This window comes from Sphaerodactylus townsendi, linkage group LG11 (genome assembly GCF_021028975.2).
Source record: "Sphaerodactylus townsendi isolate TG3544 linkage group LG11, MPM_Stown_v2.3, whole genome shotgun sequence".
Classification (NCBI taxonomy): domain Eukaryota; kingdom Metazoa; phylum Chordata; class Lepidosauria; order Squamata; family Sphaerodactylidae; genus Sphaerodactylus; species Sphaerodactylus townsendi.
In genome coordinates, this window is record NC_059435.1 from 66,675,107 (window position 1) to 66,700,247 (window position 25,141).

At 42.6% G+C, this 25,141-nt stretch overlaps 1 protein-coding gene across 1 annotated transcript in view; it reads left to right on the forward strand.

Annotated features, from left to right (window-relative positions):
* Positions 1–3,467: 3,467 nt before the first annotated feature.
* Positions 3,468–25,141, forward strand: part of PTPRN2 (protein tyrosine phosphatase receptor type N2) — a 714,418-nt gene continuing 692,744 nt past the window's right edge. The window contains exon 1 of the mRNA XM_048510498.1: positions 3,468–3,904. The gene's annotated coding sequence lies outside the window, so the exon portion shown is untranslated. The remainder of the gene's footprint in view (positions 3,905–25,141) is intronic.

A 25,141-nucleotide genomic window follows, 5' to 3' on the forward strand; every position in this document is an offset into this window, starting at 1 on the left:
CACAAACACCTTATACCTTGGCAAAGAGTAAGAACATAAGAACATAAGAACATAAGAACAAGCCAGCTGGATCAGACCAAAGTCCATCTAGTCCAGCTCTCTGCTACTCGCAGTGGCCCACCAGGTGCCTTTGGGAGCTCACATGTAGGATGTGAACGTAATGGCCTTCTGCGGCTGTTGCTCCCGATCACCTGGTCTGTTAAGGCATTTGCAATCTCAGATCAAGGAGGATCAAGATTGGTAGCCATAAATCGACTTCTCCTCCATAAATCTGTCCAAGCCCTTTTTAAAGTTATCCAGGTTAGTGGCCATCACCACCTCCTGTGGCAGCATATTCCAAACACCAATCACACGTTGCGTGAAGAAGTGTTTCCTTTTATTAGTCCTAATTCTTCCCCCCAGCATTTTCAATGAATGCCCCCTGGTTCTAGTATTGTGAGAAAGAGAGAAAAATTTCTCTCTGTCAACATTTTCTACCCCATGCATAATTTTGTAGACTTCAATCATATCCCCCCTCAGCCACCTCCTCTCCAAACTAAAGAGTCCCAAACGCTGCAGCCTCTCCTCATAGGGAAGGTGCTCCAGTCCCTCAATCATCCTTGTTGCCCTTCTCTGCACTTTTTCTATCTCCTCGAGTAGAGTCCAAGCTGCATATTATATTTTATGCATAATCACCATGGGGACTTGCAGTCATGCAGCAGCTGTGAGTTACCTGGGGCAATTCAGTTTAAAAGTGTGTAACAGGGGTTTGATTTGAATCAGGTCCTACACCACAGTCCCACTCTGAATTGGGACCTTGCAGTGCTTCTAAATTGAGTTGCATGGGGAACTCCTATAGCAAGTCCTTGCTGGGACCACATGTAAAAAGAACATGTAGTTTTGCCCTTAAACAAACTTTTTGGTACAAAAACCTTGAGATATTACTTCTGCATAGATGATGGGCATTGTTTTGCATTGGAGTGTTAGGTTTTTAAGTCAATGGATACATATGATCACATTTTCAAGATGAATGTTGCAGTTATTTTGTATTTGACTTGCATGGAAACCTGGATCTTATGAACCATGGGAATGCAAATATGGTGCATGCTGCAGATGTACCCCCCCCACAAAGGTTTATACAGATTAAGCTATCCTACAGCCCCTCCCCCCTTTTGTACTGAACATCCAGCTGGATATAGAAGGCTGGGGATCTCGAAAGCTTGCTCACCGCTTTAACAATATACCTGGTCCTACCTTAATTGATATTATGTTGCTTTTTTAAAAAGAGATTTTCTAATGGACCACCACCACTACCTCTTTGTTTTGGGAAGACCAGATTTCCGGGATCTAATATAGGAAATATGTAATAGTACGGAAATTATTTTCTTGGGACATTTATGGGGGTTACATCTCTCCAGGCACTTGATAACTGTATCCAATTTGGTCCCATTGACTCTGTATGTAATGTGTCACCTAAAAATAATCTCCATATTTTATATAAGGAATACCTCATCTTCATGGGACAAAAATGCCCTGGGACCAGACTACCTGTGGGAGTGACTTCTGCTGTATAGACCAGCCGGGATGCTGAGGTCACAGGGGGAGGCCCCCCACCCCTTCAGATCATCTAGTTCATCTTCCAGGTTTCCCACTCTCTTTTGAATTATTTGTCCACTGGCCTAAGGAATGTTTGGCTAAGGAATGTAAAGACACCCAGGGAGCCCATTTCCAACCTCTTCCAAGAATTTAAATTTCAAGGGAAAATACTAATTGTGGATCATATATTATTCCAGTTAGTCATCTTATGTCCAATTAACAGAGGTGTCCAGTTCTTCCTTGAAGTCTAGACCCACTAATAAATGGAACCAATATGTTTCAGTTTTACAAGGATGTGTAATGAGAGGCTGAAGAGCAACGGGAAAATGTCATTACTGTGGCGGATTTTAAAGATCATTACTGTGGAGTGTAAAACCTAACTCAGTAACTTTTAGTGTGTGTGGTGAATAAAGGTTGGTGCCTAAGGGTCATAGCCTATTTAGCTAGCCTTCATTAAAATATTGGAATGGCTGGAAAGACAGCACTAGCATAGTACAAAAAATAATCTGGTGCTGTGTTTGACATAGTTACACAGGGCTAGATGAAGTGTTTTGTGAGAAAATGAATCTGTTGAACAAGTTTGTCTATACTTTGAATAGAGTGGATTTTCCCACCCTTTCTGTGGAAGTTCATGGATGAAATAATTGTAATGTTCTTCTAACAATTGTGAACAAGGAACCAGAGCATTGCAGTTATGCAGTATATGGTGTGATTTGACTTGCTGTACTAAACTATCAGTTTTTACCTTTAATTGTAAGCTGCCTTGAGCCATGAGGAAAGACAGAATATGTTTACCGCATAAAGAAAAATAGTTAATACAGGGCGACATTGGGACCAAGAGTGTGTGCGAGCACACTGTCTGTGGTGCTGGAATATAAATCTCACAGGAGATAGTTTGCAGGGCAGCTATGGATCAGTGGATGAGCAGGTGCACTGTTCACAGAAGAGTAGGGGGTTCAATTCCCCACTACTATTAAATGGATCAGCCAGGGGCTGATGTGCAAGAGCTCCATCGGAGACCCTGGAGAGGTGCTGTCAGTCCAAGCAGGCAGAATTGAATACTGCTCCTTTTTGGTTTTATGGGGGAAAACCTTCTTGCTACTCCAAGAAGAGAGATCGTCTAAGCATGTGCAGAATGCCTTCCCAATCCTGAGGGCCCCCTACAGAGCCCACAGGCTCAAGGAGGGACAGCAGTGGCGTAGTGGCTAATAGCAGTGGCTAAGAGCAGGTGCATTCTAATTTGGAGGAACCGGGTTTGATTCCCAGCTCTGCTGCTTGAGCTGCGGAGGCTTATTTGGGGAATTCAGATTAGCCTGTGAACTCCCATGCCAGCTGGGTGACCTTGGGCTAGTCACAGTTCTTCTGAGCTCTCTCAGCCCCACCTACCTCACAGGGTGTTTGTTGTGAGGGGGGAAGGGCAAGGAGATTGTCAGCCCCTTTGAGTCTCCTACAGGAGAGAAAGGGGGGATATACATCCAAACTCTTCTTCTTCCTCTTCCTCGTGAGACCTTCCAAGAAGCGCCTCTTTGCCTCAGTCGGGAAGAGCGAACGAGCCCCCTCAGGCTCCCACAGGGCAACGCGGCTGACTGGGGCGCCCCCTGCTCCGTCGCCTCACGGAGGTTCACGGCCACGCGGGCACCACCGGCCTCTGCGGCTCCGCGCCTCCACCTCCCCGCGGCGGGTGGTGCTGCTGCCGCTGCCGCTGCCCGGCTCTCGTCTCGGAGCGGGGGGCGCTTCCATTTTGGGCGGCCGAGCGAGCGGCGACTGGCCCTGACGGAGGCGGCCTGAGTGCGTCGCCAGGCCGGCGTTCCTGAGGGAGGGAGGGCGGGAGGGTCGCGGCCGCTCGCGCCGCTGGGCCAGGAGGCAGAGGGCGGCTCCGGGCTGGGCTGGCCGCGCTCTCGGAGGGAGTCCCGGCCCGCCGGCACAGGGGACGAGGGCAGCAGCCGCGACTGCAGGCGGCGGCGGCGGCGGCGTGTGAGCAGGAGGAGGAGGCGGCGCCTGCCGCCGCTGCCAGGAGAGGAGGAAGCGGGGCTGGGAGGGGCCGGCTGAGGCGGGCGGGCGGGCGAGCGAGCGGACGGCGCTGGTCGCTGTCCTGGGTCTGGAAGGCGCTCCCACCAGCAGCCAGGCGGCGACCCGGCATGGACTGAGGGGAGGCGGGGAGAGGGAGCGGGCCAGGAAGGCGGGCGGGCGGGCGCTTGCCATGGGCCGCGCATGATGGGCTCTCCCGGCTCCAGCCCCCCGCCTCGCCTGCTGCAGAGGCTGCTCCTGCTCCTGCTCCTGGTCCTCGCCCGGCAACGACCCCTCCTCGCCGCCGGGGAGGCCAGATTCGGTGAGTGCTGGCGGGGGTCGCGGGGCGGGGGGAGGAAGCTGCGGAAGAGGGCAGTGAAGGAGGGAGGGAGGGGATGGACGCGCGGCCAGGTGAGCTCGGCGGCAGGTGGGAATGTGACGGCTGCGCTGGGGGGTGGGGAGGGGCAGGGCAAAAGGCGCCGCCATCCTGGGGTAACTTGTGCGAAGAGGCGCGAAGGCCACCGTGGTCACCTCCTTCGCCACAGCAGCCAGCCTCCCCCTCCCCACAGCGGCCTGCCTGCCTGCCAGGGTCCTAACCGCAAGGAGACCCTCCTAACCCCCCTCCTGCCAAAACGAGGAGGGCATCACTCCTTTATTCTGGGGACCTCCACGCATGCCTCCTGCCTCATGGAGCCACAGAGGTCCCCAGCAGCCAGCTTCACTTATTAAGCCCCCAAAGCACCTGTCTTCTCCATCCTTGGCATCTGCTGCTGCTATTTCCAAGGGGTTGCAATCCCCACTGCCTATCCCAGGGAGAACCCAGGCGCATTTTCCTTCCCCTTTCCCGCACTATTTTGTCCCCACTTTCAAGGTGGAACCAAGGGACCGCTTGCTCAAACAAGCCTCTTGAAATGTACTTTCCCCAATCCACAGAGCTTCTCCGCACAAGGTAGCCAGAGAGGATTTGCACTTGTAGTTGGCAGTTCCGCATGTGTTACTAGCACCTTCTTGCGGCCTGCCACAGTTACCTCGGAGAACCCTAATTAACATTGCTCCCACCCACATGCTTAATTGAACTTCCTACCAGGAAACTCTTTGAGACCTTTTGTAAGATACCTTCCCAAGCAGATAACCAGCTGGTAGAGCTTCTGATATCTGCCTCGTTCACAGCACTGAACCTATTATTGTGTGTATTTGCTCAAACAAACAGACGTCTTTTGACATTTTAAAATTAAGATTTTATTGCAGCAAAAGCTTTTATGGACTAGAGCCCGTGAATGTGTTTGCTACTGCCACTGTATTGAACAGTATTATTGTTGACTGGAGCCCGTGAATGTGTTTGCTACTGCCACTTTATCTAACAATATTGTTGACTAGAGTCCATGAATGTGTTTGCTGCTGCCACTATCTAACAATATTACCCACTTACTCTGCAGTGAAATTGATTAGTTCTACACTTTTCGCACTGAATTCTTCACCAAGAAGCTTTATTTGACATTTTCCCCATTCGCCATCCTTAAATTGGTCACCTGGCTTCAATCACACCCTCCACCCAAATTTCATAATTTAATTGTACTGAAACTTTTACCATTCTCCTTTTTCCTCACCAATAATAACCCCATTGAATTTGGCTTCCTCAGTACCACCTTACAGGTTTGTGAGTTAAGTCAATTCCAACTCCTGGAGACCCTACGAATTATTGTCCTCCAAAACATCTTATCATTAACAGCCTTGCTCAGGTGTTACAAACTAAGGGCTCTGACTTCCTTTATAGTCATTTCATCGCATGTTCTGTCTTCCTCTTTTCCTGCCGCCTTCCACTTTTCCTAGTATTATTGTTTTTTCCAGTAAATTTTGTCTTCTTATTATGAGATCAAAGTATGACAGCCCCAGTTTAGCATTTTAGCTTTTAGGGACAGTTCAGGCTGAGTTGACCCAGTTGAGTTGACCACTAATTAGTTTTTTTTTTTTGGTGATGCATGGCATTTATAGCACTCTCTTCCAATACTACATTTCAAAGGAGTCTGCTTTCTTTCTGTCAGCTTTCTTCATTGTCCTGCTTTCACACCCATACATAGTAATGGGAAATACTATGGCATGAATTAACTTGAACTTGCTTGTCAGTGACACACCCTTATATTTAAGAATCTTTTCTGCCTCCTTCATGGCTGCCCTTCCCAGTCTCAATCCACTTCTGATGTTTGGGTTGCATTCTCCCTTTTGGTTGCAGTCTCCCGATGATGGAGCCAAGAAATGAAGTCTTGAACAATCTCAATTTTCTCATTGTCCACCTCACAGTTGAGTTATTCTCCAGTAGTCATTACTTCTGCTCTAGTCCTGCTTTGGCACTTTCTCCTTTAACTTTCAGCAGTAGTCATTCTGTTTCACCATATGCTCCCCTAACAGTACTCTCTTGCCCAGAGTACAGGTTGTACATCAAAACAAGCAGATGTTGTGGCACACTCATTTCCTTTAAAATCAGCCATAGTTTTTCATGATCCACACTGTGAAAAGCTTTGTTGTAATGTATGAAGTACAAGCTGATTTTCATCTGAAATAATCTCATATGCTCCAGTAACCAACACAAACTTGCAATATGATCACTAGTGTCTCTTTCTTTTTTTAATTCAACTTGAACATCTGGCAGTTCTTGTTCTGTGTTGGAAGATTTTGAGCATCACCTAACTTGTTAACATGATTAATAATTAACATGATGGTCCAATAGTTGCTGCAATCTTTGACTTCTCATTTTTTGGGAATTGGAATGGAAATTGGCAATTTCCAGTCTGTGGGCAATTGTTTGGAAATTGGAAATTTCCAGAGTGTGGGCAATTGTTTGGCTATCCATATTTGTTGGCATATTCTTAACTAGATTTTGATGAACTCTGTTTCTGTGGCTTGGAATAGCTCTATTTTATATCCCATCTGCTCCTGGTGATTTGTTTCTCACAATTGCTCTTAGTGCAGCTTTCACTTCACTTTCTAAAACTGTAGGTTCTTCTTCAAAAGATTATCCTTGGAAGGAATCTGTCATCTTTTCATCTCTTCTGTGTAGTTCTTCAGTGTATTCTTCCCACCTGTCTTTTTTGTTTTGTCCTGTTCTGTTAATGAACTTCCATGTTGTTCTTTCAGCATTCCTAATTGTGCTTTAAATTTCCCTTTGATTTCTTGGTTCTTGTGGAACAGATCTCTTGTTCTTCCTTTTTTTGTTGTTCTCTTCTATTTCTTTACACTGGTTATTATAATAGTTCTCTTTGCCAGAATCAGCAGAACAAGCTGAGTACAACTATGTACTTTTTGGGCTGGAAAGGCACCCAGGATCGGAGTCTGCAGAGCAAATGTCCTGGGGCACCCTTCAGCAAGTGGAGACAGGGAGAATCACTTCAACAGAAAATGTCGGGTGCAAGCTGAGGAGGAAACTGACCAGAGAGCTTAACAGTTGGGCAGAAAAAATAAGAAACCTTCTAAGCTCCACACAGCCAGGCAGGAGATGCCTTGCAGATGACTTGAGGGGGAAAAGTCCACCCCCTCTTCAAAATAAGATGGCTTGGGCTGAAATAAGACATCCTGAGGACATCTTGAGGGGAAAAACTGTGCAGAGTTCCTCCTCAAGATACCTTTTTCCCCATCCCCAAGATATCTTATTTGTGTTGTGCAGAATGCGCCTCTGTTTCTTCAGTTTTTATTATTTCTGAAGTAAAACACTTTATTTACCACTGGAGATATCCTACTCCAGTCCACTTTAGCACACACTCATCCCCAGGATTGAAATGTTTAGACATTCACTTTCTCGTTTTCAGTTTCAAGCTTACCTTGATTCATGCTTCTCACATTCCATGTTCCTACTATGTGCATCAACAAGCTTTGGGATTTCCTTTTGCATCCATTCACATCAACAGCTGAATGTCCTTTCAACTTTAGACCAGTTGCATCATTGAGAATAGCACTAGTTGTACTTGTTTTCCACACTTCTCTGGTAGCTGATTGAGTGCCATCCAACATGGGCTGATTGAGTGCCATCCAACATCTTCTAACACTATATCTTTTTTAAATCTTGAATTGTCTCATTATTGGGCTTTTGAGATAAGGGTTGGTCAGAAGTGGTTCACCATTGCCTTCCTCTGGAGTATTAAGTAGGGTTAGCTTTAGTTGTATTGCAGTTAGATCCTCTAACAATGTCACCTTCCACTACTACTGCTGCACAGTAGTTGGCCCTCAAGGTTTCCTTTGTCCCCATCACCACTGGAACTGTCTGTTCTCTTCTACTGATGTCACCATCGATCCCTAAAGGGGGTAGATACATCTTTGTATGGTGTCTTAACTGTGACCATTTGGTCTTGAGTGACTCTGCTGGGAGTTTAGCCTCTTCAGAGTCTAGAATGTAGTATTGCTCCTGGCTTCACTGACACATACAAGACTCCGATCCTGGGTACCTTTCCAGCCCTACAGTATTGCTCCTGGCTTCACTGACACATACAAACCCCCTCACCACATTATGGTGTGTGTCCAAAAGGGAGATCCTATTGGTAGTATTCCAATTATGTCTTCTACACTTACAACATGAAATATATTTCTTTCTAACTTAATTCACCCCCTTGAACCCATGTAGAGGTTAGAACCTTCCAGACAAATTGATCCTGGCATCACCCCATTATCCATCAGTCATCTCAATTAACAATCTGGCCACATGTGGTGAGACTTTTCCAGTGATAATGCTTTTTTTGTTACTATAAGTAATGCCTTTAAATTAGATACTCTGAATAATAAATATATTCCTTACCAAATAATCTCTTTAAACGAATTCTCAAGATAAGTTTGTAGACATACTCAGCAAACATATCTCAGAGAGGGAAAGCATCTGAAGTATTTTAGTGATATGCTCTCAGCTAATGTATAAAACCTATATTATCTATATTATAATCTTACATTATATTACATTATTATCTACATTACTTCCCCAAGAAATATGTCCCAGAAGTTCAACATATCGCTATCATTAATGTTATCTGTTTCACTAATGGTGTCCCTACAGAACTAAAGTCAGCCTTAGACTACAAGATCAAACTTGTGCATCTCACCAATCTAGTGATATAATGCATTTTTATCCCACCCCTTTTCCAAGGAACTCAAAGCATCATGCACAATTCTCCCTTCTCCATTTTGTCCTTACAACAACCTTGTGAGATATGTGAATCAGAGAGAGAGAGAGAGAGAGAGAGAGCAAGCGAGCTAAGGTCACTCAACAAACTTCATTGGGAATGGAACAATATCTCAAATACTTAAGCAAACTTTTAAAAACCATTGTATTGTCGCAAAGACTATTATGACAAAGTTGTCTTAAAATCACCTCTCACTGAAAACCCCACATTCTCAATGAAGTCAGATGTACAAATACAAAAAATTAAGAAACTGAAAAACACCATATAAAACTAAAAACCTTAAAACTCTTATTGTGGGAATCTGATTCGGTGCCATTAATTTGAACAGTCCCACACTTCCATTATGTTGCAATAAAACTGTTTTAACTGAGATGCCACTTGAGGACCTTTGGTTTTTATAGTGATTTATAAGCCAACATGACCAACTTTCATCTTTGTACAAGTTATCGTTATTGATATATAAACTAAATACAGAGATAAACATCCTTAAATAATGTCTCATAAAAGTTCTGAGTAGAAGAACAAATTAAAAGTGAGTCTGGTTTTTTAAAAATTCCTGTTATCTTAGCTGAAAGATATTTGGAATTAAGGTAATTTTTTACAAGACAATTCAAAGTAAAGGTTAACATAACAAATTACATATAAAAGCAGGTGCAGATCCTTTAAGGAAAATTGTGGATTGGGGTTAGTATCACCACTGTGACAAGTGACATACTGGGCTGTCCTAAGAAGACTTACCTGGAAGTAAATTCCATTGCATAGACCTGGGTAGGATTCTGAGTAGACCTGCTTAGATTTCACAAATAGATTGTTTTCTCTCTTATAAACCTTGTATAACTATGCCTTTTTCCAGAGGAATATATGGTTTTGGCAATTAGGAACAAAAATCTAGCCATTCACTTTTCCTTAACATACTGTAGTTTTGATTCATAGTACTGTTGAACATATATTGGAAAAACTTTTGAGATCACAAGAAGGAAACACAGAAAAAGCTGTACATGGTTTTTCCTTATTTGGTTTTAGAACAGCATGTGCTGTAACACCCACCCCCCCACCCCCCGGATTTATCTGAATGTATTAAATTCAGCTTGAAGAACAACAATCCTGCCCTTGAAAAAAGTTAAAGTTAGGACCCACATCAATTCTTTTTTTAATTGCATGGAAGCAATTTATAGTTCCAAAGGTCTGTTTGAAAGAAACCAAGGGCCAAAGAAACAAACATATTGTCTTGTGTGGTAGAAATAATTTTTACGTGTAATTCAAGGGATTATGAATTGTTCAGGACATAAATTAAGTTTCGCAGAATGACTAAGGAGAGAAAATAAAAATTAAAAGTTCAGTCTTAGTCATAGTCAGACTTGAAAAAGTAATAAAGCATATAAATAGAAATAGTAGTTGGAGATATGAAACTAGATGGGGAGGCAAAGATCTGTGAAAGACAAGAATATTATCATGAGCTTTGATAAAATCACCCAAGAATCGTGTAGACAGGCATAGAATAACCAAAAACCAATAGCAGAACTCCAGTGCAGAGATAGAAGGCTGAGAAGGAGCATTATTTGGTCAAAATGAGATCTTTCAAGCAGAAGGAAGATAGAAGCTGTGGCTTGAAGTGCCAAAAATGGTATTCCATGCACACAGAGGGACTTTTCATGTTACTCTCTCAGGAGTAACCCCAGCCTCCAAAACCTAATTCCATAGCAGCAGCCCTAATATGTGAGGGGCTTCTGTTGCAGGTAGAATTAGCTGCCATCCGGTTCATGCATAGAAGAGCTTGCATCCTCAGACCCTCTGAATCCTTGACAGGATCACAAAAGCTTCAGTTGCAAGGGAATCAGGGAAGAGCAGTGGGCCAAGTTGTTTTGAAGGGAGTATCAAGGAAATAAGGAATCTGATGTGGGCATTACAGTCCCAAAAACATTTCTCTGCCTCTGAACAAAGAATTCCTATCTCCCTGGCCCCTGCTGGAATACTGAAGTGATAGAACCCCAGGTACAAGTGATTCCATGAAACATAGTTTCTAGAATGCCTAATGTCCATATGAAAGAATCAGTTGTCCTAAGAAAGCTGCAGTGCTCAGCATCCATGGTGGTGGGATGTTGCTGTTGCAGCTTTCAAGGGTCAAGGTGAGAGTAAGAACAGCCTTGGTATGCGTGAGGGAAGGAAGTTGCTAGGGAGGAGAAGGACCTGGAGAGGGGAGGGATTAGGTGCCTTGCAGGAGGCTTGGGAAAGGTATAGGGACCTTGTCACTGATATAAGCAAGAAGGCAAGATTCTGGCTGCAACCTATGAGCTGGAGTGCCATTTGTGTCTGAGAGTAGAGTAGAAGCAAGGATGGCTCAGGTAGATTGGCCCAGTGTTGACTGTCCACCAGGTAGCTTTTGAGGAGCTTTCTGCCTCCAGGGGCCAGCCCATTACTGGAAGGGTACTTTAGGCAGACCTGAGGGCGGCAGCTTCTCTTAAATCTGCAGCTCAGATTGAAAAGCAACAGGCTGAAGGTACATGGCCCGTTCTGGAATTGATTCCTGGCAAAGCCCCATCCTTGAACCTTATGTTTTCAGAGTTTATTTTCAGTGTACTAATAGAGCCAGGAAGGAATTTTATCCTGGGCTGTGATTGGCTTATAGGTTCTGGAGTTTTTACTTTCCCCATAGCAAAGACTGTATATGCTGTGCATCCTTGACTGTCATATTATCATAACAGGCATTTAGGCACTGGATGGAGCACATGGTGCAGGTTATACAGTGTGGGCTGGCTACATGATCAAAAACAGGACACCTCAAGGGCCTCTGGGAGTCAGGGGCATGACAGCCAACTTCAGGGCCAGTGCACTGGCCACACCTCAGGAGGATGGTGATGGTTAGGAATATATAGCAGTTTCCACTCTTTTTAGTCCTAATATCAGCCCTCTCCCCTTGGTAATCCCAACAAGTGAATTGGTGATGGTGCTGGCAGCAGTTGGTCTGTCAATTGTACCTGTTGTCCACAGCCTGTGCTTCACCAAGATCTGAGTAACACACCATCAATAAAGTTGTGCCACAGTGTGTCATCGTTCTTTCCCCTTCACTCTTTGGCTGGTTCCCCACTCCAGGCACAAAGTCCTAATTCAGAAAAAAAATCCAGACGGATCATGGGGAAAAGTTATTTCTGATGGTTTCTTCTGTTTTGGGGGAATAGCTTGGTTGGACCAATCTAATTATAAATGAAGTCCAGGAGAATCCACCAATAGCTATTTTACACTTTTCAGCAAGAGGTTGTTTGGTAACTTTAGAGGGGGTCCTTTTAGTAGAACATAGGGAATAGAAACCAGATTGTAGAAGGTCAAGAGAGGAATTTACAGCAGGAGGAAACAGCTTGTTGCAGGAGTTTGGAGGCAAACAGTAGGAAAGAGAAAGGATACTAGTTATGGGAACATCATAGAATGGGAGAGGCAGTGGTGTTTGGGAAAATGCTGATACATTAATAAGGGAAGAGATAATGGAGAGGGAGAAATCAACCAAAAATTAGGAGAAGATAGGGTTAGAAAGTTTATGCTGAGAAGTTGGGAGAAAAACGGGTGAACTATCTTGCATGCTATTCTGGGGAAATGGAGTAAAGGGCCAGCATAGGTGGAGGATTGCTTTGATTTTATTACTCAAGGAGAAAGAAAGATCCTTAAGGCTAACGAATAACTTCCACTGAACTCTATGACTTATTGTTGTGTAAACATGCGATCAAAGGTAGGAGAAAATAACCTGTGAACATTTTATACATGTCTTTCCAGTAGAAGGGAATAAGGTTGGAAAAGTGTTGTGCACTTCACTCACCTGGACGATTGAAATGAGTGCCAGTATAAAGGATCTGTCCTATATATACAGTGTGCTCTTGGAGGAAGGGTAGGACAAACATTTATATAAACAGATACTTTTATACTTAAAACATACGCTTCTGTAATCTTTATAATTACTAGCACTTTCTGTGGATATTTAAACATTCATAGAAAATGCTAAAAGTGACCTCCATGGTGACCATTGGCCTGCTCCAAATAATTACAGGCCCCACACGTTTAGCAGGACACAGGCTGGATTTGGTTTATTATATTGATGGGGAGGGCCATTTGGAGGTGGGGGATTTAAATCTTATTCCCTTGTCATAGATAGATTATTACCTGATAGAGTTTAGACTTACTGATTCCCCGTCCTCCTTCAGGGGTGCTGGATACATTAAGATAGTCCACCCCAGATGTCTGATGGATCTTGATGGTTTCCTGTAGTCACCTGGAGATTTTCTCACCTTGGCTGCTCCTGATTCTTTGAAGGACCTGACCACTTTTTGGAATAAGGAAACAGCCCAGGCTGTTGACGCAGTTGCTCCTAAGAGTTGTCTCCCCACCCCAGATAGATCCAAAGAGTCTTCTTGGTTTACTGGGGAACTGATAGTGAAGAAATGGGAGAGACAAAGGCTAGAGTGCCACAGGCAGAATACTTGGAACAAAGACTTGCACCTATGTGTAGCCTATTTGCATATCTAAGCTTCCGAAATGAGGTAGGGTCCCAAGGGCCATTTCAGTTGGGGAAAATGGCAGATGGTCGGGAGGGGAAACCTTTGGCCACATCTCCCTGCATGCCACAGTCCTGATTCAATTTGGGCCCTTGTAATTAAGTCTGAACACAGTCTGATTCATAGGCCATGGGTGGACACTGAGGGAACTGCTTTAAATTGAAGTCATTATCAATTCTAATAGGAAAACAATCCCTCTATTCAGATTATTTGTTTATATGTTCTAATGGCACAATAAAATGTGAAGAAAACTGATAAACTCAGCAACCCATGCAAAATCAGTGGATTTTGACTGGTCTCCCTTTCATGCAAGGAATTGCAAACTAGCCAGAAATGGTTCATCACAGCTATTCTGGAACTTTCTTCTTGGTTGAGAAGGACCTTTATACCAAACAGCCCAGATATAACAATAGATGTTAATTTTTAAATCTTGAAAAATTAATCGATCCTGTGTGCTATTATAGTTAGGCATGGCTCTGAGTAAAGGTAATGCGTGTGTCATTTCTTTATAACAAAGGCTCTTTCAGTGCTTAGTGTATCCAATGTAGTAGAAAAAGTAAAATATCTGTGCTTAATGGCTTGTGTACAGTGTTTAACAGATTGACAAGTAGCTTGATCAGGTTCTTGTGGCTAGATTTGTTTATTTTTTCTCCCCAAAATAACTTGGACATTTGTTACTTTGTCTGTCCTGTGTTTATAGATGGTAGATTTTCAGAGAAGCAGAGGTGACTAGATCAGGCTATACCATGTTGCCTTCCCACCCATAAGTGCACATGTGTGTATATTTTAATAATTGGACCAGTTCTTCAGAGTCTCTGTGCATGAGCCTGATAGGAAATTGAATATGCAGAGATCTGAGTTGTAGAAACTTCTACATATTTTCTTGCAGCCTGGGAGTTCCCTTTATAAACAAATAATAATTTAATTTGCCCATTCAAAGTTTCGCTCAAAGTCTTTTGACAAATCCCTTCAAATCTCTGAATTAAAAGAGTTTTAGGAGGAAATTATCCTGTAAAGCTTCAGGTTTCCTATAGTGAACTGTGAACGTCTTAACTTAAGGTAGGTCCATGCTATGAACTTTTTCTACTGTTGAAATAACTATTTCTTACATTAAACTGCAAGTAGAATTGAAATAGTGGTTCCATCCAGCACTTAAATATATTGTTGTTTTCTCCCTCAAAATCCATTACTGATGGTCCACAAGGCAAACTGGTTCTGCCATTCATTCATTCATTCATTCATTCATTCATTCATTCATTCATTCATTCATTCATTCACTTACTTATTTCACTTAGGATTGCCACATTTGGGTGTGGAAAACTTGGGGTGGGGGTAGGGGAAAGAACAGCAAACCCTACAGAGGGCAGAGTTTGGGGAGATGGGGATCCTCAGTAGTATATAATACCATCAAGGCTAACCTCTAAAGCAGCCCCCCCCCCGCCCCACTGGAATACTTATCTCTGCCATCTAGATATCAATTATACTTTTGGGAGATCTCCAGTCCCCACCTGGATAATTTATAGTCTACCTTTCTCAGTGAGGCACAATTTAAAGCAATGCAAATGACAATATAATACTATTAACATGCAATGAAACTCATGGCAAAGTTAAGAACAGCACATTTCAAACAAAATAAAATCACTGAACACAATGAACAATACCATGAACTGCCTAAAATTTCATAGGCTGTAAAGTTCTGTAACCCTTTACTGAAATACCTCCTGAATAACCCTGTTTTATACACTACTGGAAATACATATCTTCATTATGCAAAGTTTCATTTGTCCCTGCTATGATCTTTCTGTTTCTTTTCCACAATTGTTCCTGCTTAATTAATTACTTCCTGTTCCCTCCAGTGGCATGTAAAGGGATCAGTTCACTTTCCTGGATCAGTTCATTTGCTCTTTTTAATAAAATTGATCAATTTTTCATGTTTGTAATTTCTTAATGGGTCATTTATGATCATACCAAAAAAAGCTGTAATTACAATGTCTTCCCCAAACTAATTAAAGATTCATTGAAGAATACTGTAGCACCCCACTGAAAGGAATAAATTAATTAAGCAACAATTGCTACAAAAGACACAGGAAAATTTAAAGGGCCAATACTCCAGGAAAGACTCAATAGTGTTTTTGGCCATCCAATACAATTGCACTTTAAGTTAAAAATTACATTTCAGACTATGAGTGAACAAAGATGTGAAAATAGTACAGAAAGCCGAGTAAAGCAATATACTCTACATAGATACAAAGAGACTGAATTACTTTTATTATAGACTATACAGATAGACTGAAATTACTCCTAAAAGGAAGGAAGAAAAGAGCTATTATTTAAAATAAAATTTTATTAAGACATACACACATTTTTAAATTGAAGTGAGGTCTTGGAAAATAATTACTTTTCTCATGCTTGTGTAGTGGTTATAATGTAAATGATAACATGATAAATGAAGGTGCAATTGATAAAAGATAGATTCAGGTAAAATCTATGGGTATTTCTCATGCTAAAAAGAATGGGGTTAATAAAATAAACTATTTTTCCACTTCCAAAGCATTTTATAGTTTAAGGATAGTAAACCTATAATTTGCCATATTTTACAGCCTTTAACATTTAAAATATTTTAGTTAATAATTAATATGTGTCCTGTTTATATAATATAAATGACTACAGCTTTTTAATCTTATTTAAATTAATGGAACTAAAGCATACTTAATTATGTGCTGGATTTAAGCTACTGTAACTAAACAAGGAAGAAGATAACTAATGAATTGTGCTACAGTTTTATTGTTAGCCTTTCTGAAGCAGGAGAATAAGACAAGTACACACTTTGCTATCAAAAATTATACAACATTACTTCTTTGTGTAGAGAACAAATAAGGTGTGCATGACTTAAAAGATACCAAGTATTTGGAAGCTAAAAATTAAGTACAGCTAAGCCCTTTCTATGATTATTTTTTTCTATAAACTAAGTTTTACATCTGCAGTCAGCAGGTACAACGAATTGTCATAAGAAATGAGAATTAATAATTTTCTTGCTATCCTGCAACCTGAGCTGCATGTAAATTAAGAGGCATTGTAAACTTGAATTTCAAAAGGCTTTTGACAGTTTGCCTCCCCATAGACTTCTGAATAAGCTTGGAGTGGACAAGAGTGGGGTGCTTGTGAGAAACTTTCCAGCCCGCACATCATGATGTAAGGCCTGCCAGGGGTAGCGGTGGTGGCAGCTGAGGTGGGCTGGGGGCATGGTTGGCGCCAGAGTTCAGAAGCGACTTTTCCCTTGTCACCACTTTTCACTTCTGCTTCATCTGCTGCCTGGCTTTGGTTATCACTGCTGCAATGGCTGGTGCTGCTTGGTGGGAAGTGCCTCTTGCTGAAGATATGTGGGGCTGGGAGCCGCTAGGTGGGTGAGAAGCGTGTGTTTATGTAAGGAGGGGGATGCCATTCAGGTTTGCTCAGGCCTTGACCCTCACAAACCTTTCTTGGGGGTGGGAGTGCCCTCAATGGCAGTCTAAGCCTAGCCCAGCTGTTCGCGTTCCCTGAGGTTATTACAGAGGCTGCTAACACTGGAGTTCCTTCAGCCCTGCCCTCCTGTTCTGGCTGCTCTGGCAAACTAGTGATCTATGTTCTCAATAAAGCAGAAACGCGTTTTATTTTCATTTACCACTGAAGTGGCAACCTGCTTCATTTGACAGCATAAAAAAGAAAGAATTGCTTGAAATTTGGAAACATGCCATTTAAAAGCTACAGAGAAATGTTGTGTAGTGTCAGAATTTGCATTTTCTCATATCTTTTAGAGTCGACAAAATTGCCATGGGGATTTTAAACTGAGATTTCAAACTGAGTATTGGGGGATAATTAAGAAATTAATAGCAAAACATAGAGGATCCCTGTGTGCTTTCTTTAGGCTGAATTGAATTCATATGGTATTTTCAACTATTTCAACTTTAGAAATAATTCAAACTATAAAATTGAAACATTAGTAAGTAACATGGTAATGGGACTTTCTACTCAGTTGACAAAGCTATTGAGAATAAGCATATGTAGCAAACATAGCAATAAACAAAGAAGGCTCTCAGACGGCCTTTCCCTACATTGTGAAGCCCTCGCTACTTGAGGAGAGTAGCTGGGTTCCTCCTCCCTCCCCATGGCAGGGCGCTTCATGCCAGCTGCCCCGGACGCCACGCTGTCGCTCTCTAGCTGCCAGCGCGAAGTAGCATCCCAGGCGCCTCAACGGCGCTTTGACGACTCCCCGCGACAGAGCGCTGGGTCAGACGCCGGGCGCTGCTGCCTGATGCCTGGCTGAGAGCAGCACGGGGCATAGGGGGGATGGAAGGGAGTGGGGAAAGTCCCAACAAGAACAAGTCTTCAAATAAATTAGCACATTTCCTTACAGGAGGAAGCATTTTGGGGAACATGTACGTTGCCTTCAGAAGGTCTCAGTTTCAATTTTTGGCATCTCTACTTAAAAGGATTTCTGATAGAGTGGGAAAATTTTTGCCTAAAGCTTAGATAATGGTTTATGTTGGAGGAAGCAGTACTGTGCTGCCAGAAGGCAGGGGCGTGGCTGGGTCTGACCCTGCAGGGCCAAGCGGGTGGCAAGCACAAACATGGTCAGGTCACAGTCCAATGGGTCAAGGCAAGCAGCAGGCAAGACATAGTCAGGTCACAGTCCAATAGGTCAAGGCAGGTGGCAGGCAAGATGTAGTCAGGTCAGTCCAATAGGTCAAGGCATGAGAGAACCTAGGAACAGGCTGGGAATCAATAAAGAATCAGGCACACAGTGGCAACAGGTAACACACTTGTTGCACCCAGGCAGAAACAAGCGAACAGCAAGGCTGTTCAAGGGGTTGGGATTCTGCAAGGAGTTAATCCTCATCAGATGCAGAGGCTTCTAATCTCCTATATCTTGCTGCCAAACGAGCACTCCTTCTTTGCTTCTGCAGTAGTAGCCGCTGCTGCTGCCTTCTATGCACAGGTGGCTCATCACTGGGTTTCTAGGAGGGTCTGCAGGCTCCTCCACCTGTATGTCATCAGGCAAGGGAAGGACTGGGTGTTGGCTCTGCTGCCTGGTCTTCCTCAGGAGCATCCAACTCTGGCTGCACTGTGTCCTCAGGTTCTGCCTTAGAGTCCTCTGTGTCCTGATAAGTACCCAGGGCTGGCTCATCACAAATACTAGGGTAGATGATCCAGTGACCAGAACCGGATCATATAGCACTTACAAATACAGTGTAACGTTCCTTTCTGCAATATGAGCGTTATGATTGCCAGATGGAAGCAAACTTAAATAACTCAGAGGAGGAACTTGTATCATATGGTGTGCAATTTGTGAATAGTGGCTTACCTCTAGAATTGTGCAAGTATCATCATGCCACCTCAAATAGCATGGCATACATAACAAATGTCTGTCAATAAAGAAAAAAGTATTGTTAGAAACTTACAGTATGAACTACCCTTTATTCTCCTTCAACAAAGTATTTTTATTTTATAGTGTTAATGGAATTAATGGACAGGATTCTGTTCTGAATCTTCATGCTTTAAAAGCTTCTTGCAAAATTGAACTTGGGGAAAAGCCTGACATTGACAATCATTAAGTGCTGTACCTTATGATTCTTGACAAATGTATTTTCTTTTATGTACACTGAGAGCATATGCACCGGAGACAAATTCCTTGTGTGTCCAATCACACTTGGCCAATAAAGATTCTATTCTATTCTATTCTATTATATATATTTTTAAATCGGCAAGTTTTGAATGACATTCTTCTATAACTGGCTTGATTCTTATTCCGTAATCATTGTCTTTGCTCTGTTGTTTGATAACTACGTAGTAGTTCATGATCTCTGTATTTTCTTATTATTTATAAAAGGAAATAAGAGAAAATTAAAAGAGAATACTGCAGTCCAGGATATTTAAGGTGATGTAGGGGTCCCAACAGTTTTAACATAGAACAAGATTTCGTATGTATGTATGTATGTATGTATGTATGTATGTATGTATGTATGTATGTATGTATGTATGTATGTATGTATGTATGTATGTATGTATGTATGTATGTATGTATGTATGTATGAAATTTCTAGACCACCCTCCCCCTAGGGGCTCAGGGCGGTGAACAACAGTAATAAAAACAGCTGGTATGCCTGGTATGTCAGCCTGCTATTCAGTTAAGCAGTGAAATACCTCCAAGCAGAAGTGGGATCCAACCAGTTCTCACCACTTCTCTAGAAGTGGTTACTAATTTTTTCTGAGTGCTGAGAAGGGGTTACTAAAGCAACCTCCCTGCCCAATAGGGACTGGAGGTGCGTGTGTGTTTGAATCCCACCACCATCGGAACCTGTTATTAAAATTTTTGGATCCCACCACTGCCTCCAAGTAAGGCCCAAGTAGATATGACTGCATCGTTGTATCCACCACAGGGTTGTTGCAACTATTTTAAAGAGATTTAAAAATGCTGCAAGGTCCAATCCTGATCAGCTTGGTAGACTGAAGTGATCTTGTTCTCCCCCTCTACTTGCCTTTCTGTTGTAATGCAATGAATTAGCAGAGCAAACAATAGGGCAGAGATGCGAGTGAGAATTTGCAGCTCATCATAAGGACACTCTCTTCATCCCCTGTTGTTGAAGCCAGGAGATAGTATACTTTGGAATCGCCCCTTTTAAACTGTTCCTCCAACTCACAGGGATTTGGGGGCATATGGTAGGGATTCTGAATGGCAAGAGCACGCTGCAAACGAAATTGCCAAATCAAAAGATTTAGCTCATACAAATGAAGGAGAGCAGATAGAGTGGGACTACATAATGGAACCAAGCAAAGGTTTGAGCTAAGGTTTCCCATTCTAAACTTCTCTATTCAGTGTGTAAGCATTAAATTTCTTCCTTGTTTGAAACTGTCTGACTAACTGTTGAATGGGCTCACAAAAATTCAATGCACTGCACCTGTAGCTTAATGGTATTTACATTTGGTTTGTTCTCTCCTTTGTTTCCCCCTTCCTTCTTGACTGGAAATACTGGATGCTTTAAAAAGCGTAGAGGAAATAGAACACTAGTGAACATTCTTAAGAATGTTTCTTCAAATGCTATCATTGGATTGTTTGAGCATTTGTTTGTAGCTTTTCAGATAATTATTATGGACTACTATCAGCCTCTGGCCACCACGGCCAATTGGCCATGGTGGCAGGGGCTGATTGGAATTGTAGTCCATGAACATCTGGAGAGCTGCAGGTTGCAGACCCCTGGCCTACTCCCATCATGTATGCTTTGATGCTAACATCCTATTCCTGATCGTTTAGGCTAGTCTATGAAACAAGATTAATGCAAATAACCTTTTATCTTGGATAATGATTTTACTTTTATGTCACAGTGTTGGATATGTTTATTTCACAGTGTTTATTTCACAGTGTTGCATATACTACATATGCACTTTAATGCATACACAATTATGTTTGTTATATTATTTTCACCCATGCATATCTGTTATATGCATATGTATAGGATTTTCTATTTATGTACATTTATAATGAATAATTTTAATGCTTTCAAAGAGGCTATAGTCTGGATGACTCATGCAGAAAGGGAATCATATAAGAGTAGATGGTAAAGATGCTATTTCTTTCATAAAATTGACTGCAAAAGTTAGTGATAAAGATGTATTTCTAAGGCCCGAAGCTCTCAGTGTGGTATCAAAGGACAGTTATTTAAAAAAGGGAAATATTGCACTTAAATTCTCATCTTCTCCCATACTTTCAAATTATATTTTACCCCTGCAGATATGAACCTTAGGACTGAATAGATTAAAAAAGTAACACTGTAGATGGAAAGTACCGAAAGCTTTGAAATAAATGTAAGGATTTTCAAGAGAGGAGGGAAGGAATGGTGAATTATTATCTGCTACAAACAGCATCACACTTCATTTAATTTTTTAGAAACTTTACACTAAAGTAGTGGTTAAAGATATTAGGTGACATACTGCATTTTAAAATATCTCAACAGAGAAAAAGTGAGCAACTGCAGCAAAAATAAACAATCCCCAGTAAATTTGATTGGAAAACAGTATTCCTTTGTAAGTGAATGGGATAGTGACTGTGTGTTGAAATAGATGAAGGTGAAAGATCTGATCCAGAACCTCTAGAACAATAGTGCCCATGCATTCTCTCTTCCAATCAGTTCTGCTCCTTCTAATACTGATTTCTAAGTTATGTCATGGTTAATAAAGTTCCTCTTTTATTATAGTACATCCTGGATCGTGAAAGTCATTTATAAAGACTGTAATATACCTCACATTGAAGCTGATTGGAGTCCGAGAGCTCAAGAGATCTACAGTGGTGCTTTTTTGTCTGACTGTCTGCTTGTCTATCTTATGGCACTGAAATCTATTTTCCTTTCTTGGCCCCTTGACCCAGGGCATTTATCTCTTATGTCACCAGTCAGACCTGTATTGAAAAATGTGTACATTCATAAACATTCATTAAAGTGGTGCAAAAAGCAGAGAACTGATGGCAGTAGCACTAGAAACTTCAGCCCCTGGTTTTAAACCATTGTATTTCTAAAGGAGAAATTGTAATGAACAGTAATTTTTTCAGTAGAAGGAGGATTGGGATGAACACTGTCATACACAAGTGTGTGTGATTTATCTGGATTTTCCTGCATGTGTGTTTGAACTGTTGTAAACTAGTTTAACATTCCTGAGAAGTATTGTTGAAGGCTTTCATGGCCAGATTCCATGTTGTGGGTTTTCCAGGCTGTGTGGCCGTGGTCTGGTAGATCTTGTTCCTAACGTTTCACCTGTATCTGTGGCTGGCATCTTCAGAAGTGTATCACAGACAAGAGGCGTAGCAAGGGGGAAAGTGCCCAGTGCACTGGTGCATCCTCCGCCCCTGCCTGGAAAGCCCCCACCCTCGCCATACTCTCTGCCTAGGATGTTCTCGGCTTCAGCTCCAGATCAGAGAGAAGTCTGTTATATAGTGTTATACATTGTGCCCATTCCCAAGAAGTTTTATAATGTTCTGCCTGCTCTTGGGAAAACAGCCTTGATTTTGCTTAATAAATTCTGCTGACAGAAGGGGTTTCTGTCAGAGGAGCACAATTTTCTCACATCTACCCTCCTCCAATTCTGCTCTTGGACGGCAGAGGACCCCAGGAAAAGGATGAGGGGAGTCTGAAGTCTGTAGTCGGAAGATCTGGCAAACATCTCCACCATTTGTTGAAATCTTCCAGTGGTTTCAAACCATATCAAGGAGACCCAACTTTTCAAAGGCAGTTATTATAAATGAAATACAAGCAATGTAACTGTGCCTTACATAAGTTCTTTTTTAGAGCATATCTGTATATTAATATGTATGCACAAGAACATTTGTGGAACACAGTGTGAATGATGGGTAGGCGTTTAAAGAGTGCACAGAATAACAGGCTTGCTTGTGAGCAGCTTGATGGAGCAAACCTGTTACAAAATAATATACTGTTGACAGCCTGGAGATGGTGTCACCTCTTCTCCATTACCATACTTAAAGTTGAAATAGAAGAAGAGTTTGGATTTATATCCCCCCTTTCTCTCCTGTAGGAGACTCAAAGGGGCGTACAATCTCCTTGCCCTTCCCCCCTCACAACAAACACCCTGTGAGGTAGGTGGGGCTGAGAGAGCTCTGAAAAGCTGTGACTAGCCCAAGGTCACCCAGCTGGCGTGTGTGGGAGTGCACAGGCTAATCTGAATTGCCCAGATAAGCCTCCACAGCTCAGGTGGCAGAGCGGGGAATCAAACCCGGTTCCTCCAGACTAGAATGCACCTGCTCTTAACCACTACGCCACTGCTGCGTATAAGCAAATATGCAGTATAAGCTTGTCCTCATTTAGTGCTAAAATGTTACAATTAAGTCTAATTTAGACGTAATGCCGGAAGGATAAAAGAACATCCTCCTTGATCTGAGGTTGCAAATGCCTTAGCAGACCAGGTGCTTGGGAGCAGCAGCAGCAGCAGGCCATTGCTTTCACATCCTGCACGTGAGCTCCCAAAGACACCTGGTGGGCCACTGCAAGTAGCAGAGTGCTGGACTAGATGGACTCTGTTCTGATCCATCAGGCTCTTTCTTATGTTTATTTATTTATTTGTTTGTTTCTTTGTTTGTTTGTATGTTTGATTTTCGTATACCGCCACATCCCCGGGGGATCTGGGCGGTGTTCTTATGTTCTTATGTAACTTTGCATGCTCCTCCTGTCTCGTTTCATTTGGGCTGCTATGTATGCAAAACAACTACGTGTGCAATGCTAGTGTACCAGAGCAATGCCTGCACAGTCTAAGGATCTTTGGAGTGCTAACATCACCCGTGAACAAAGGGACTGCTCTTGTTGCCCTGCAGAGAGAGCAGAAGGTTGTGGAGCAAGAGCAGTTGATAAAGTTACTTCTGTATTATCAACTGCAACTTTCCATCCCTGTTGCCCCCCATCAGTTTGGCCAGCAGCAGGAGCCCGAGGATGGGCCTCAGCAGCATAAATTTCAGAGAGTAGCTGTGTTTTAAGAATTGATGACAAACCCTCCTTCCTTCTCCCCACCCCCCAGGAAGAATCTGTAGTCAGATCTGAGGTTCTACATAAAGCACAACTTTAAGCCCATTTTTTCTGTATGTGTACCCTTACAAATTCACAGATAAGGAACTGTACTATGTGATCTATTTTCCAGAGCCATTAGCTAATTTGGCACCCAAGGCAACAATTGCACCCGTACACTTTCATATAAATTATTTTGGTAAAAAGATAAATATATAAATAAGCTGCATAATAACCATTAGGCCAGGATCAAAGGTGGCAAAGGCCCCCAGGTGGTGGTCATAAGAACATAAGAATATAAGAACTAGCCTGCTGGATCAGACCAGAGTCCATCTAGTCCAGCACTCTGCTACTCGCAGTGGCCCACCAGGTGCCTTTGGGAGCTCACGTGCAGGATGTGAAAGCAATGGCCTTCTGCTGCTGCTGCTCCTGAGCACCTGGTCTGTTAAGGCATTTGCAATCAGAGATCAAGGAGGATCAAGATTGGTAGCCATAGATGGACTTCTCCTCCATAAATATGTCCAAGCCCTTTTTAAAGCTATCCAGGTTAGTGGCCATCACCACCACCTGTGGCAGCATATTCAAAACACCAATCACACGTTGTGTGAAGAAGTGTTTCCTTTTATTAGTCCTAATTCTTCCTCCCAGCATTTTCAATGAATGCCCCCTGGTTCTGGTCAGAGATGCAACAACAGCATGGAGTAGACTCAATTGTCCAGAAGAGATAACTCATTATGTGCCTGTTCCTCTGAACAGGCTGCTGCTAGGAGGTGGGGGATTCTCAATTGCCCATCAGAGCTGACTTGTCCTGCAGTGCATGACCCCCTTCCTCCGATTATGCTGCTGCTAGGAGGTATTGTTCCTCTTCAGAGTGGTAGTTGCAGAGGTGGAATGCAGCCTGTTCGAACCTATTGGGTAGAACTGGTTACTAAAATTTTCTCAGTTCGGAGAACCGGTTATTAATGATTAACTCCACTAGGGACAAGGGGGTAATCTCTGTCCCTGGGTACAACAAATCTCGTCAAGTGGGGGATGCAAAATCACCCCCCAGGGGTCCCTACGGCCCCCCTGCCCCCATGGCACCCCCCACGTGTATGAACTGTATGAAATAATACAATATATAGTAATTCTATTTTTTTTGTTCATTGGTATAAAGGTTGGGAAAGTATTATAGGTAAAGATTTTTCATGTTCTTTTTTCCCCTTGAAATTTACATTGGAAAGAGAGGAGTTTAAACTACTCTTTTAGATTAAGAATTTTGGATCTCTCCCTCTGTTAGTTTTCTTTCAAGTGGAATAGATAAAGTAATAGGAATCTGAAGGGGAAG